Source organism: Parus major, chromosome 3 (assembly GCF_001522545.3).
Source record: "Parus major isolate Abel chromosome 3, Parus_major1.1, whole genome shotgun sequence".
Lineage (NCBI taxonomy): Eukaryota > Metazoa > Chordata > Aves > Passeriformes > Paridae > Parus > Parus major.
The window spans coordinates 20,778,658-20,794,662 of NC_031770.1; positions in this window are offsets into that span (position 1 = coordinate 20,778,658).

A 16,005-nucleotide genomic window follows, 5' to 3' on the forward strand; every position below is an offset into this window, starting at 1 on the left:
GCCGCTCCGGCCCAGAGCCCTGCCCGGGCCGCCGGCACGCTGCCCCCGCCGAGCTGTGTGCGGTGGAAGCATCCCCCGGGCCCAGCCGGATCTCGGGCAGCGAGGGCACCGGGGAAGGGGCTCTCCCGCTGGCCTCACAGCCTTCTCCTTAATATTGACACCTAATACGGTTCCCAGGGAAGTCAGGGAAGCGACTCGTATTCACTTGAAGAAAGGTACAACTGAGGTGATTTTGCTCTCCTCCTTCACACCAGTGGCCTTCTCCAGCCTCTAAGATTTGTGTTGAGCTGTTGTTTTTGGTTTTCAGGGTTGGTTGTTTGTTTTTTTAACTTACGTGCCTAACCACAAATTTTCTTGTGCCAGAGAAAGTGGCTGGTTTTATTTTATCACATTCGGAAGATTTCTGTCTGCCAAAGGACCAAGAAATACTTCCATGCTCCATTGCTGTGCAGTAATATTGTGAAGATCATACTTATCTCAGGGAATAGCTTTTAAATATCTTCACAGCAGCTGCTTGTTATCCATGCAAGCTTCTCCTTTGGAACTCTAGAGGAACAGAGTGAGCAAGGAATATACTGACTGCAGTAGTAGAACAGTTAATGGGGTTAATATGAAAAGTTGTGGGGTAATCTGAAATTTATTTCACACCGGGGTGTTAAAGTGCCACTGAGAGGAGCAGCAAGGCCTCCCAGATCAAGGCACCTCAGTCCTGAGCAGGTTTGCAGTTCAGGTCACAGGGAGCTCAGGTGTTGTGGCCTCCTGGATAGAGACATAACCGGAATGTGGCATAGATAGATAACCGGAATGGGACCTGCCAGGTCCCAGGAGCAGCAGGAGACAAGGTGGGTGGGAGTCCACAGGGAAGCTAGTCAGGAGGATTAGGGCGTGGTTGTACCCTCAGGGCCCTAACAATATGCTATTCCACATAACTAATTTATATCCAGTTGCATATCTTTTGCTTCTCTGATATTCTCATCCATTGTAAAATGTTGAAATTAGTAGATCCACTGCAAAAGTAATGTATCTTTCTGGACCAGCGTTACTTGAGTTAGTTAAAACATCACTGTTTTCACAAGGAAAGACTGAGCAATGAAAAATAGGTCCAGTCCTTGAAAAGTATCCTATCACCCTCAACAACTGAGCTGGATGTTGATCACAACCAACTGTAGAGCTGCAGGGATGGAATTAAGGTATCCAGTTAAAGTAATAAGAGCAGGATCTAACCAAGTGCCTCATCTAGTGTGTGAGGACTGCCATTTACATCCCAGTTCACTGTAGATTGAGAATGTCAAGCTCAAAGGTCTGGACTCTTAATTACAGACTATTCTATATCTAAATATATTTTAAAATAGTGATTGATAATGTATTTTATTTAAGAATTAATTAACATTAACTGAGAAACTGCCCTTATGGTCAATCCAGTTTGATTAATTTATAGATCCATTATAGTTAGACAAATAGAGTCACAGCTCCTAAGCCCATCTACTCTGATTTCTTACACTGCACAAGCTAGCAAATTCCTTGAACTAAGTCCTGCTCAAAGTAGAGTAAAACTCTAGGAAATAACTGGTCTCAATTTTAAAATGTTCCTAATAAGTGGTTTTACAAAGAAACCCCTGGTAAACGTATGTACTTTATTTTCACCTTTAAAATGCCCAGCTGTCTCTTTGGCTGTTGTATCTTGTTATAGCATTATAAACTTTTGAAATATTTTCAGCTTTTTTTCTCTCTACATCAGTAAAATGAAATGGTTGAGTATTTACCTCTGAAATCTGAAAACAGCATGATCTACTCCTCTAGCAAAATCCTGGTCACACTGACAGTGTGAAATTAGTGACAAATTCATACATTTTTTTCCCCCAGAAATCAGCATTTAATTTGTGTTTCAAATGACACTGTTTCCAAATAAAACACATCTAACAACTCATATTGATGATTTTGGAGGTCTTTCCCAACCTTAATGATTCTGTGATGTTCATTATCAGATCACTTCTAAGCAGTAACTTATGCTTCTCTAAGATGGTGTGGGTTCACTGATGAGAAGGTTATGAGAAGGTGTCTTTTGGGGGGAACCAGCTGGAATGATGGCAAATGTTATCACACTTCTGTTCCACATTATCACCCTTGTAAAACAGCTGACAATTTGATTATGCCTCAGGTAATGAGGAAAAATTCAAATTTCAGTAGGTCTCTTTTTTAATAAAGAGTCATTTAGTTTTAAAAACAAAAATAATAATTTACTAAATAGGCTTTATTCCACACTGAAAAATATTGCTTTCCAAAAGATAACGCATGGATTTATTCACAAGAGTGAAATTCAGCACCGGCCTGCAGTCCCATTCAAACCCTCCAGGAGAAATTCAACCAGCTGCCTGCATAGCTTTTAGCTTCCTTTGGATGGCTTCAAAAATAAAACTAGTTTGATAAGTTATTAATGAAAACAGTTTGGTGATTACTTTGTTATTTATCCCATCCCCTGTTTTCTGTATTTATACAAAACCTGTAAATAAAACATATTCTTTTGGATCTTCCTATTTTATCTGTGTTTTCATACCATGTTCATCAGAAGATCTGAACTTAGGTTTTATGAATCAATATGAATGCTTAAATAAATAATGGTTTATTGCAAAACACAGTAATCAATTCATGAAGACTCTCAAGGCTTTAGCCATATAAATATGCATGCAAAAGCTGAATGAAAAGTCAACACCAGGGAGTTTTCTGCAAGCAGAAAGAGGCTGGAGTGCTCCCTCTCCCCACTGTTCACAAGATGAGTGGAGGAGTCCGTGTCTGCAGAACGTGTTGAGGACCTGGCAGGACTGGGTGATAAAATACTTTGCTAAATTATACTTTATATCTGCAGAGACTCGTACTTCTCATCTCTTCTCTCTTTTTTAAACTTCCATCATGTCTGCTTTAAATAAGAAAGATGATGGCTCATGAAAGGGATGTGAAGTAGGGTATAGGTTTAAGAAAGTCACAGAACAAAGTGTCCTGCCGGCTCTTTGAATTTCTTAAAATTAAGGAGTCTTTAGAAGCAGAGCTGTTCACCTTCACTCACAACCTTGGAGCCGCTCTTTGGAAAACCTTGTGTGTTTGACAGGGAAAGATCCATCCCTGTTAGTCACTTTTAGTTAGGCTTAATCACTTAATCTTCCAGAAACGGTACTGCCGAACCGCAGCCTGCACTCTCCAGGAATGGCTGCATGCCCTGTGCCCAGAGCTGTCTTTTTGTGTTACGTGTCACCGCAGACTTTAGCCAGAAAGGTTCTGAACTTGGAAAGGGAGCAGGGAGTCACTCGCTAAGACACAGGGCCCCGAGCAAACTGGAGGGGGAGCTAGGAATAAACAATAAAATCAGCTACAGGGTAGGTACAAGAAACAATCATAGGCCAGCAGCCTATGAGGAGAGAAAGGACAAAGGGAACGGTATATAACCTTTTCTATATTTAATGCAATTATTTCCAGAGAGATCTGGTGTAGTAACCTTGTCTTTTTTATCCTTTGTTTTTTCTTGGGGTTTTTTTGGTTTCTTTTTTTTCTTTTTTTTCTTTTTTTTTTCTTTTTTTCTCCTGAACCTTTTGGTACCATCAGCTGCTTTCAGCTCACCAGTACAGGTTCTCATAACAGGGGCAGCTGGAAGTACATCCCACAGTGCAGTGTAAGTACCAAAAAACTCAGCATAAGCTGGTTTAATAGGTTTTGTGGGTAGATTTCATGGCATGTCCTAAATTCTGTCATGCTGTAGCTAGGCAGCTGTTTCTGGTATTTTTTCAATTTATGGGTAGTTTGGGTTCAGATTTGCACCTTTTCAGCAGGTGAGTGCATTATTCATTGTGAACCAGAGATTAAGTGTGAATGTAAAAACTCAGCATGAGCTGGGAAATCCTGCCTTTCAAAGAAGAAAAGTGCAATTAATCTCTTTTAGGAAATAACCTGTAAGGTGGGAGGGAGTTCAGGGATGGCAGTGGGTTCAGAACTCAGTGGGGGCTGCAAGGATGTTGTGTCACCGATGTGTCTCTAGGCGGATGTGCTCCCAGCTCCCAGCCCTGGAGGGGCCTGGGTGTGACATTCAAAATCTGTCCTCATGTTATCTTCTACATCTGTGCCACTAATTGTTGACATGTTGACAGTGTTGACATTGCCCACTACTGAAACACAGACAAAAATACTCTAGAGATGTCATGGTTCTGTTGATAGTCAGAACTTCGTTCCCAGTCAAAGAGGACTGGTGGAAGTGGAGAAGATGGGCAACCCTATGGAGATGTCTGACTCTTCTCTTTAGAAACATTGTGACATGAAAGACACAGAGATCTAGAAAGAGGTTCCTAATTTTTAATTTTTTTCATGAAAGGAACGAACTCCTCACTGCCCTCACTATCAGGTGCCTCCTACAACCTTATCAGTATTAACATCCCTACTGCAAGTGCAGGACTAGAAGTAAAGACTCAAATTTCTGCCTAATATATGGAAGTGATTTGCCTGGGTTAAACATATTGTAATCCGCTCATTTGAAGTTTACAGGCATTTTTAATATGTCATTATAGAAAGCCTGTACACAAATTTCCAAAGACAAAAAGTGACAGCAGCACAAATGTGGTTTCAGGAACATATCATGATGACAGAGCTGGATGACTGTGGGGAACAGGCAAGGGCAGCAGTTAGGTGTGAATGTGACACTCAACACTCAGATGCTTGCAGTTCACAATTTGCTTTTATCAGAATCAGCAACCTCACAACTGCCTTTCTGTGTTAACTCCAGCCTGCCCCTGGCAGACCTGCATTAACCTTTGCTTATGGAGCCACGGCAGGACTCAAGCAAATAAAAAACATATTATGTCAGATCCTCCATTGGTGTAAATTAGCATCTCTCCACTGACTTTGAAGGAGTGGCACCTGCTTGCTCAAGTTGAGGATCTTACCCAGTGCTACTGTAGCATCATTAAGTTGTCACATTCTTCCCCTGCCTCTCCTTTTGTTGTCTAGCTGCAACTTTTCTGAGTTGAAGACTAGAGAAGGGTCTTTGATCCTCTGATAACTCCTTGAGGCTCCCTAGGATAATTGGCCAGGACACTTTCTGAGTTATCCAGGGTCATTTTATCTGCCCTTTTACTTGGAGAGGGATTACAAGCAAGAGAAAAATCTTGGAGCCTTCACAGATGCAGACGACCTACACGAGTGTTGCCGTGTGTAGTAGGTCAGGCACCCCTCCTGACATGAGGGACACCCCATTGCCACCAGGCTGTATTTAACCTATCCTGCTACTGATGTGGAAACAGAAACCCTTCAGGGTGACCTGGGCCCTAAGACTGCCTAACTCTTTTTTCTAAGCACACTGGGGGTGCTGAAAAAGGGAAGTGTATGAGCTGCTTTTCTGCTGATGGAGGTATTTACTACTCACTGTACCAAGCAATCTCTCCATATTCTCTAAAGTTCTCACGGTAAGACATTTTCTTCAGTTCTAACAATGAGTTTTGCAGCTATTCTTTAAATCTCTGGGGGTTTTTTCGGCATTGTGAAACATACTATCACTGAAACTGTGAAGTATTTCAGTAGCCACACCAATGCTGTGTAAAGATGTAACATCACATCTGTGAACATATTCATTACTTTTCTATTTGTTTTTACAAAGACTTCATTATCAGTACAACCAAGAGTAATTTATATTTAACTCAGCTACAAAAATGCTCAAATGCCATGCCTAAAACTGACCCTTTCCCAAGCCACACTAAAAATATCTATATTCAGTGATGACTTCCCAGAGATAAAACATTTTTGATATTTGCTGTTTAATAAAAGCATTGTTCTGCTAGGGGGTATTTCACCCAGGCTGTACAATATTTTTTAAAATCAGAATGTTTTGCAAAATTAAATCAAATGCCTTACAAATTTCTCAGTATATCACACTGAGGCAGTTACCTTTTTAAACAAATTTGTAATCTAATCAGGTTTGTCTGACAAGACCTATTTTCCATAAAATCATGCTGACTGGCATTAATTACTTCCTGTCCTTTCATTCTTTATCAGTTGAATCCCATATTCTATTATTTTGCTCTCGCCCTCACCTCCTCTCCAGTCTGAAGTTAGGTTCACTGGCTTGTATTTACCAAGGTCATCATGTTTGTCCTTGCTGAATACTGGCGAAACATCAGTCTTCTTCCAGTCTTCTGGAATTTCTGTGTTATTTCAAGACCTATTAAAAATTAACATGTGGAAGAAAGAATTTCCTCCGCCAACTATTTGAGACTCCTCAGGTGCAAATTATCTGGGCCTGATGAATTACAGGTTTTTATCACAAGTAGATATTTAACATCCTATTTGGTTACTAATGGACTGAAAAAGGCTTTGGCTTCCCGATATGATACTGCTGTTTTCCTGCTTTTTCCAAATCAAGGAGAGACATATTTATTGAATATGGCTTTATTCATTATTAATGATTTTACCACCTTCATCTAGTTCCTGGCAAATTCCATTGCTGGGATTTCTTCTGTGTATACTATACTTCACATACTCCTTTTTTCTCCTTGCTGGATATACAGTTACCTTAATTTTCAATGTCCTGTGTGTCGTAATTTTCTCTTCCTTTTTGCTGCAGACCCCTATTCCTCCCCCTAATCTCTTCTCCAACAAAACAAAGTAATAGCAGGAATGAGAGAGAACTGTAACTAATATTGTTCTTACCTTATTCTCTTACTCTCACGGTTTAATTTCATGAATGAAATGAAAAAAGAAAAAAAGGCATTGAGTGGGTGTATTCTGGAAATCAAAGAGCCTTCTTTAAGTATACCAGCTCCCTCTTACAAGGTATGATTTGACCCTTTTGACTGAGGAGCCCATCTTTCAGTAGGCTAATGCATGTCCACATTGTCAGTGTTTTTTCTGTCAACCACCTCTTCTGCTTTTCCTTCTGTGCCTGCTTTTCTTCATGAACAGAGGCAGAGAATACACAGATTTTGCTGAGACAAGAGCCACCATCCATCATCAGATGACAGGTACTTCTACTTCTTGAAAGATGAAACCTGGTCCAGTAGAGTACTAAATATTTGTAGAGGAGTACTGTGGTGAGAAGTATCACACCACCAGCAGCTGGAGGGCCTCCAGATGTATTTGTACAGAAGTGTGGTGCTCTCCCACCTCTGCATTAGGTACCAGAGTGCATTTGAAAATTAAGTCAAATATAGACTGTATTTTCATTACAGTCAGTGGCTTTGGGAATTTTCATTACTTGAAACAATTTTTTTTTGTCGTGGTCATTTGGCTTTTGTGGCATCCACTTAAGTGCATGGGAGTGAAAAAACAATGTATTAAGGCTTGAGAGTTTTGCTCTGGGCCTGGGCTAATGAGCCTTTGGAGATGGAGAGCACTCTTAATTTGTGGTGTTTGCTCAATGTGTATGGAATAACATGTCCCTGAAGCTGCAGGCCCTGTGGTGCCTCTTCCATGGAGAAGGGTTGTGTGAGCTCAGGGATGTGGTAAGGGAATATTTGAAGGGCTGGATGTTGTGAGATAAAATGGTGCAGTCTTGTCCGTGTTGCCTTTGGGAATGTTTTCTGGAGGAAACCATCTGTCACACGGCCATTGTACTCTTTTGGGGATGCTCTTGGAATGATCCAGAATGGAGACAGAATAAGTGTGAACTGGTCAGGGATTTCAGGTATTCAGCACTGTGGAGAATTGTGCTGTGAAAGTATTTGAGATACAGACAAGTACATTTTAGATAAATACTCACATCTCCCTTGTCAATTGTCAGTGCTTTCAGTGCTTTCAGGGTTAAGAGAATGGCAATAGCAATAATAATAATACTAATTCTACTACTACTACTACTACTACTACTAATAATAGTGATAAAACAACAAGAACTTTTGTCTTATATGTGACTGCTTTGCAAGTTTATATCACTGAGAAGCCTCTCAATGGGGTGAGAAAAAAAGGCTGTGTGGGCCTTTAAGTTGTCAGAATCCATACATGCAGTTGGAGCACCAAGACTGCAGAGAGTAAATTAACTCAGAGCCCAAGTGTGTGAAGGGACCAGTATGGTGAATATGATTGAACAGACGGAAAAGAAAATGTTCTTTAAGACAACAGTTTGGAAAATCCCAATCTCTTAGGAAGAAAATGAGGCTATTCAGCAACCGATCTGGGTAATACAGAAGGGTTTAGATCTACTCAAAGGTTTGGTGCAAATATTAAATGAAAGTAAAAACATTGTTTTGTTTACACAGAATCAGAGAATGGTTTGGGTTGTAAGCAGCCTTAAAGACCATCTAGTTCCAAACCTCTGCCATGGACAGGGACACCTCCCATTAGACCAGGTTGCTTAAAGCCTCTTCCATCCTGGCCTTGGACACTGCCAGGGATGGGACATCCACATCTTCTCTGGGCAACCAGTGCCTCACAACCCTCACAGTAAAGAATTTCTTCCAAGTATTTAATCTAAACCTGCTCTCTTGCAGTTTAAAGCCATTACCCTTTGTGCTATCTCTACCTGCCCTTATACGAAGTTGCTCTCCAGCTCTCTTGTAGGTCCCTTTAGATCCATAGGGCATCTGTAAGGTCTCCCTGGAGCCTTTTCTTCTCCAGGCTGAACAACCCCAGCTCTCTCAGCCTTCCTACAGCAGAGGTGCTCCAGCCCTGAGGTAGTTGTTGTGGTGTCCTGTGGACTCATTACAGCAGATCAATGTCCTCCCTCTCTTTGGGGCCCTGGAGCTGGACACAACACCTCAGGTGGGGTCTCACCAAAGCAGAGTAGAGCGGGACAATCACCTCCCTGGACCTGCTGCCCATGCTGCTTTGATGCTGCTCAGTACACAGTTTGCTTTCTGGGCTGCCAGTGTGCATTGTCACGTCGTGTTGAGCTTCTCACCCACAAACACCCACATGTCCTTCTCTGCAGGGCTGCTCTCAATCCCTTCATCCCCCAGCCTGTACTTGTGCTTGGGATCACCCTGACCCATGTGCAGGATCTTGCTCTTGGTATTATTGAATTTTGTGGATGTATTTACATGTTATTTTACTCTGTTTCATCAAAAGAATAAAAAAAACAAAAAAAATCCCAGGAATTAATGGACAAATACATCAATCATAAATTCTGTCCCCAAAAACAACCATGTTAACAAAGTCAGTTTCAAACACTAGAAAACTAGGAACAGAAATCTGCATTCCCAAAGATTAATATTATACTTTTCCTCCAGCACTAGAAGGGGAGTAGGGGTTCTCCATACTTCAAGAAATATCTTAAGGAACAAAAGAAAGACAGAGAACAGGAGATGAATTTAGATTACAGTACTGAGGGTTGAAAACTGTTCAGCTGGACCACAGTACCAACTTCAGTGAACACACTCAGGAAGAGAATGAGACTCTACTGCTCAATCGGTCTGGGAAACTGTTGCAAAGTGTTGAAATCACAGCTCACCAGTTAAAACATCTTCAGAGAAAATCCACAGAGACAAAACTTCCTTAAAGAGGGAAAAGAAAGAAAATGAGCCAATGCAAAGCTGCTTCTCAAGGGAGTTGTGTAAAAAAGGAAAAGTCCTGAAATGTATGCAGGAATGAGATTAATTGAAGCAATCATGAAAGCAGTAAGACATAATATTGTCACCTCAGGAATGAAATAAAGATCGGGTAAAAAAACCAAGTGGATACACAATTCACATTAACACTTAGGGAATTCGAACTTATCCCTTTTTATGACATCTGATAATGCTTTGGATGATATTGAATTGTGATTCATGTATTCAGAAATATTTTTGTACTATCAAAGGCATTCTTATGAACAAAATAAGCTCTTGATGAGTCAAAACTGGCTCACAAAATTGTTGTGTAATAAATTAAGTTAATCAACTCAAGGAGGGCTGTTCTTACTTTTATATTTTCTATGCCTCCTTTTAAAAGACATTCTCATTTTATTAAACATTTCTGGGGTCCCTTTTCTTCAAGCCATAAAAACTGGCAAGGGTATTCTTGTGTTAAGAATCTGTGACTAAAAATAGTTGTCTCAAAATGATAACCTAAATCTTGCCACTTTGCTTTAAGCTTCCATCTCCTGCCTCTCTGAGATTCAAAACATGGTTACTGTGTGATATTTATGGAAAAGAGAAAAATAATAGACCATGTTTCATTCGTTCAATTACCTTAACCTTTAGTCTTCTATACATTTCTTAATATACCCAGCATTTGTCTTCATAGATGTGGAATTACTTAATTTGGTCACTAACTCTGTAAATGCAAAAAGTGAGTAATGAAACTTATTTCTTAGACAACATCTCTTTAGTCACTATAATTTTTATTGCTCATCATAAGGCCATATGGAATATCTCATGTTCCTTTCCCTTCTGAACAATGTATGTGAAGACAATTTTATGTCAGGTGTTATGGCCATGCCAAACAGGGGCTAGTGAATCCAGTGTTGTTATAACACAGTTATAGGTGCTAGGTGACCTTTTGAATGAAAATTTCTATTTGTATTACTTTCATTTCTCCAGTCCATTTTGGAATAATCTGGCCTCTAATTATTAGCTCAAGCAATAGTCTGAGCTATTTTTCCACAGTGGATTAGCACCTTCAGATTATAAAGGCATCAGATCACCCTTGAAGTAGCTGCTGTCTTTGTCCACTGACAAATATTAGGCAGCCCAAAATCATGGAAATTATTTTGGAAATGGAAATGAGTTAACACCCAAGACAAAACCACTGTATTTCAGAAAGACAGAAATGTAAGAATTACATCATAATTCTAGGACTGAGATATGCCAAACACTTCATGAAGAGTTTTCTCAGGGACATAAATAAACCCTTGCTCTACTTACTTCACCTTTTAACATAAAGTCCTGAGAGGACATTTGCCAAGAAACATTTCTATAAGTGTTTGTATTTTGGCCTTTGTTTCAAAATTATAGGAGAAAAAGATTGAAAGCTCATTTTTTTCCTCCCTCTTCCACACTAGTGTTGTTTCATTGGCCTAATCAGAATGAGAAGGCAGTTGTAAATTAATATTTGTCTGGCTTTGACAGTTTTCTCACTAATTTACTAAGCTTCCTAGCCAAAAGACAAATAATGCTTTTGCACATATGGGAATTTAATATGCCTAAAACCACGGAGTTGTAAGAAACACTCCTTGTAATGTATATCTCTCTACACATTTTGTTAAAGGAAAACAGAAAGAGAGGGAAAGGGCCTGTTATAAGATAGGCCTTTTATGAAAAGTTCTGGATAGCATAATTGGAATAGAAACAAGGGGGTCCTATAGAAATGTAACAGAACACTATAAAATTACTCTAAAACCTATGGAGCATTATATCTTTTATATGAAGTTTTTTGAGCCATTGTATAGAATTTAATAGAAGAGGTATCTGAGATATAGGATGGTAGGGGAAAAAAAAAAAAAAAGCTGTAGAAAGCGTATCGTTTTGTGTTAAATTCCACAGGAGTTTTCCATAAGGGCTGGGCTGTTTCCGAGTGTATCCTGTGCGTGTTTCTTCTCTCTCTACTCCTGTGGCGAGCTGAACTTTGGTTTTAGTCTGCAGCACATTCTGAATGCACGAGTAGCCTTTTGTGGGGAAAAAAGAAGATAGTTCTCTCTCTCATTAATCTGCAGATTCATGTGGAAGTCTATGCTGTCTTAAACTTTATTGGCAGGTCACCATGCAGCTGCATGAGCCATTGTGTTTGAGTTCTAAATGGGGACGTACAATAGGCACTGTACCTTCTGGTGTAAAACGTACACAGGAAATCACATACCACTACCATCAGCAACTGAGGTTTTGTATTATTTCAATGGACTGAGGGCCCTTTTTTAGTGCACCAGGGAGCTAAGAAAGTGTACATAAAGGACAGCATAACAGCATCAGGCATCCTTGCCTGAGTTCCTGAGTTGGTAGAAATGAGAGAAAGTACCATTATTTTTTTTTTGGTGTTGATGATATCCAGGGCAGGTTGATTATATATGAGCCCCAAACACAAGATTAATGGTATTATGTTAAAAATATTACTTTTAGAAAGTCAGTCAGCTCAGATATTTAGAATTCTCAATTGTTCCTACCACAGTGTTCAAAACAGAATTTGGAAAGATTGCTGCTGAAGCCAATATGACAGGAACTGGAAATGACAAAAGGGTCTAAGTTCTTCCAAATCTAGGAAGGAGAAAAAAGTGTCAAAACAGTAATAAACCACAACCAGGTCAACAGGTCCATCCACATGAGAAAACCAGCATTTAACAGACAGGCCTCTGAAACTTCTGAAGAACAGAAGATTGGTAGGAAAGCATTTTTATGAGAAATAAAATGTGCCTTCCTGTCAGGGAGGAAGGGTGTTGCAGGGTGCTTGAGAAATGGAAAAAAAAAGTACCATTAAACCCCGATATGAATAAAGATCAGGTGAGAGAGGATGTCACCCTGTGGCCTTTGGAACTGTATTTCTGCTGCCTCCTGAAATTATGTTTTCCTGAAACAAAGGAACAGTGTTATGGAAAAGTGGGTGCCAGATACTTTAGGAAAATGAGACACAGTGAAGCGGATAAAAGAGACAAAGACAATAGCAATCATATGCAGTAAAGTGAAGGCAGCTGAGGTCTGAGACAAAGGTGAATATTCTGAGCCAGCAAGATGACTGAAGCAGGGGAAGGAAGGAGGGAAAGGTGATTCACAATAACATTTGAAAGACATTGGCTTGAATATTTATCAATGTCACAGCAAACTTAGCTTGGCAGCCTTGGTGGCTGACTTTGTTCTTTCGACATTTTCCCACCCCTAAGATGACAAACAGGAATGTAGTTCAAAGTATAGCTCTTAATGTGAGTCAAATGCAACAGTTCTTAGGCCCACATGCCTATTACACAGGCACTGCCATGCCATTTTATAGCTTTTCTGTAGACATAGCTGAGGTTTTTATTCATATCAACATCCCAGACTCAGGCATGCTGCACATTTACAGAGGTGTGGAGGCAAACATGCAGTAGGACATGCAGAAAATTCTGTGCAGCTTCCTCGAGTACCTCACTTGCCCTGAGTCTAGTCAAATTATGGTGTAGGTCCTTTGCCCTGGTCAGTGACTCTGCTACAGCTGTAGTTTAGAAGTAACTAAAATAAGACTGAATTTATTAATCCACCCAATTTTTGCTGGATACAAAAGTACTCCAGTCATTTATTTTTTTGGCTGATAGCAAAGGTCTATCTAATTAGTAGTGTTTTTGCAAGAGCTTCTTCTGCACATACACCATGGTATTCTGAAGTGACTGGTTGCTGAAGGGTAAGGTGCAGGGACTATTAAATATCTTAGAGGAGTGCCAAATCAATACATTTTGGAGCTCTACTCAATGCTGTATCCCAGCTTGTTCAAAGTTAAAACTGCAGCCCAACTCTTATCTAAAGGTAAGTACAGAGCAAAGGTCATGCTACAAAAAGGCAGGAAAAGGACCGTGGCTGTCCTTGGTGGCATTGGTAAAAGTGGAGTTAACTCCAAATGTCATAGGCTGTAACCAAGGACAGAATTTGGCTATTTGTTTTGAATCAGTGCTATCAAAAAAAGTCTGCCAAAAATAACCAACTGGTAAATATTAATTTAAACAGAAAAATTGGAAGTCAGTTGCACACTGAGTTGCAACATGGGGCCATTCCATGCTGGCAGTAAGAGGATAATGATGTGAAGTGCCAAAAAATACCTGGAAAGCATTACTTCTGTGTGACATCCAATAAAGATGCTGCACACACCCCTACATTTTTCAGCAATTAAATATCTGAAAATGAAAGTGCTCTCTTTCCCCAATTCCCCAACTGCAATGGCCAAAGTACAGCCCAGCAATGCTGCAATAGAAGTTTTTCAGGGTGGCCCCTCTGCACAACAGCTGTTTCTTAGTCTGATAGTAGCATCTCCAACCAGCTGCTTCAGTTTGCTCCTGGCTGTCACTGCTATAGGTTAATAGGAACAGAGGCAAGAGAAGGGCCTAGGCCAGCATAAAGCAGAAATAACAAAATTTTCTGCCAAAAGGGAGTGTGGGAAAAGAACTTTAATGGGCAAGCAAACAAAGAATCAGACTGAAGCCTGAGGCGCTTCAGTGTGTTGGCAATAGACACACAGTCCTGGAACAAGTGCAGCCCAGAGTCTAAATTTGAAATGACTGTGGGGCCTCTGTGCCAATAAAGTTTGGCTCTGTGTATACATGTGTGCATGTATATCTATATCCCCACACCAAATATGTAGTTGTGATAATCGCGTAGTAAATTACAGAGCCATATGATGAACTGCATGTGCCTTTGACCACCTCACCTGCCCCTTGCCAGCTAATCCATCTCTATTTGGATTTGCTCTGTCATTACAAACCAAGGCTTTAATCCTGCAAACACTTATGTGTATACTTAACTTTAAGCACTGGAACAGTCCAGTTGAAAACAAGTTTGGCTGGGTGTAATTTCAGCTTTGACTCTATGTGTGATTGTAATCCTGCTTTCCACATTCAATGGTAGCAGTTTGGGCTTGTGATCTCTTTTTGCTGGTAGGACAACACCTCTGGCACTTACTGCTGTTTTGGTGTGTGTTGTGGATAAATCTGTATTATACAATGGCTTCTATTGTGTTACACCAATTTACACCACCAAAGAGCCTGCCCTGTTGAGAAAGGAAAGTCATGAGGACTACCAGACCTAATCTATAAATCTGTACTAGGTGAGTAGCAGTTCAAGCATAAAACATGGGCAGAGTGCAAGTACCAGATTTCTTATCCACACAAGACAGGGGGTGCAGGCTGATGGTGGTGCCCTACTGTGAGATCTATCCACCCACCCTCGTTTCCTGAATGTAAGGAAGGACTTGCAGAGCTTCTGCCACCTGCTCTCTCATGGCTTCAGCTCCAGATTTTCTCTCTGCCTTATTCCATAAACTGTGCAGAAAACAATGAGAAAGGCAGCAGAGGAGAAATGTAATTTTATACTGCAAAATAACATTCATAAGTCAAACAAACACTGAACCCTACGAATAATGGATCTGTCCTTTAGGGACAGTCCTTTCCGTGTCATTGTCTGGTACTTATGTTGTTGTTCATCTAACTAATTACTGCTTTGAAAGGTATAGTCCTGCTGTCATGCCTAGATTAGCAGCAAGTGTTTGGCCAGCTACTTTCTTGTCACAGTTGATAATTATTTAATGAGTTCTGTTCTTCCCTAGGAAAGCAAGATTGGGATGGAATTGGACTTATTTTATCACAGTAGCATTGCTGCGCCTGTTGGCAGGTTTGACAGCAACAGTGCTGGATTTCAGCTAGACAGAAGAAGAAGAATTTCCATAAGTAGTTCCTGAATCAGTTGGAAGCAATGGGGAAATTAATAGTAATGAGTGAATCTCAATAGATACTTACTCATCAGTGTGTTAGCTGCCAGTCCTTTCCTGCAGCTGTAGCCGTGCTGGAAGCTGGGTGATGCTCTTAGCTAACAGAAGAGCCACTGTAAGTTAGCACAATATGTTGCTGAAATGGGAAACCTAACTTCAGATCTCCAGATTCCTCCATCTGCAGGGGGCCACTGAGGTCACTTTTTTTTTTTTTCTTTCAGTGGGCATCTCTTGATAAATAAAGGAGTGTCATCACAGGACCACAAGGACCCTTCTTTCAGATTAGCAGTCTAATTTGGAGCAACAAAGGCAGGTAAAGAAACTGTGCTGAGAGCAAGTTAGAACAGCACAGTCAAAGCCTTATTGTACATGCAGTTATCTGCTGCAATGGGGTGTATTTTAAAAACTCTGTGGTACCTGTGCCCAGTTATTTTCCCTGCCTGTCAGGAACTTTTCAGGAAAAGTTTATATGGAAAATGTTACCTCCTTGAAATCTGATTACAAGAAAAATGTAAAAAATAATACCAGATCAAATTAAAGATGTTAGATTTTTATTCTAATTTCAAAATTTATTTTGATTCAGACACTTTAAAATTTTCAAAGTCAAAGCAAAGCATTTGGGCTAATCTTAAATACTTTTCTCTGTTAGCACTTAACTTCAAGGAAAAATTGTGAAGAAATTTTATTCTG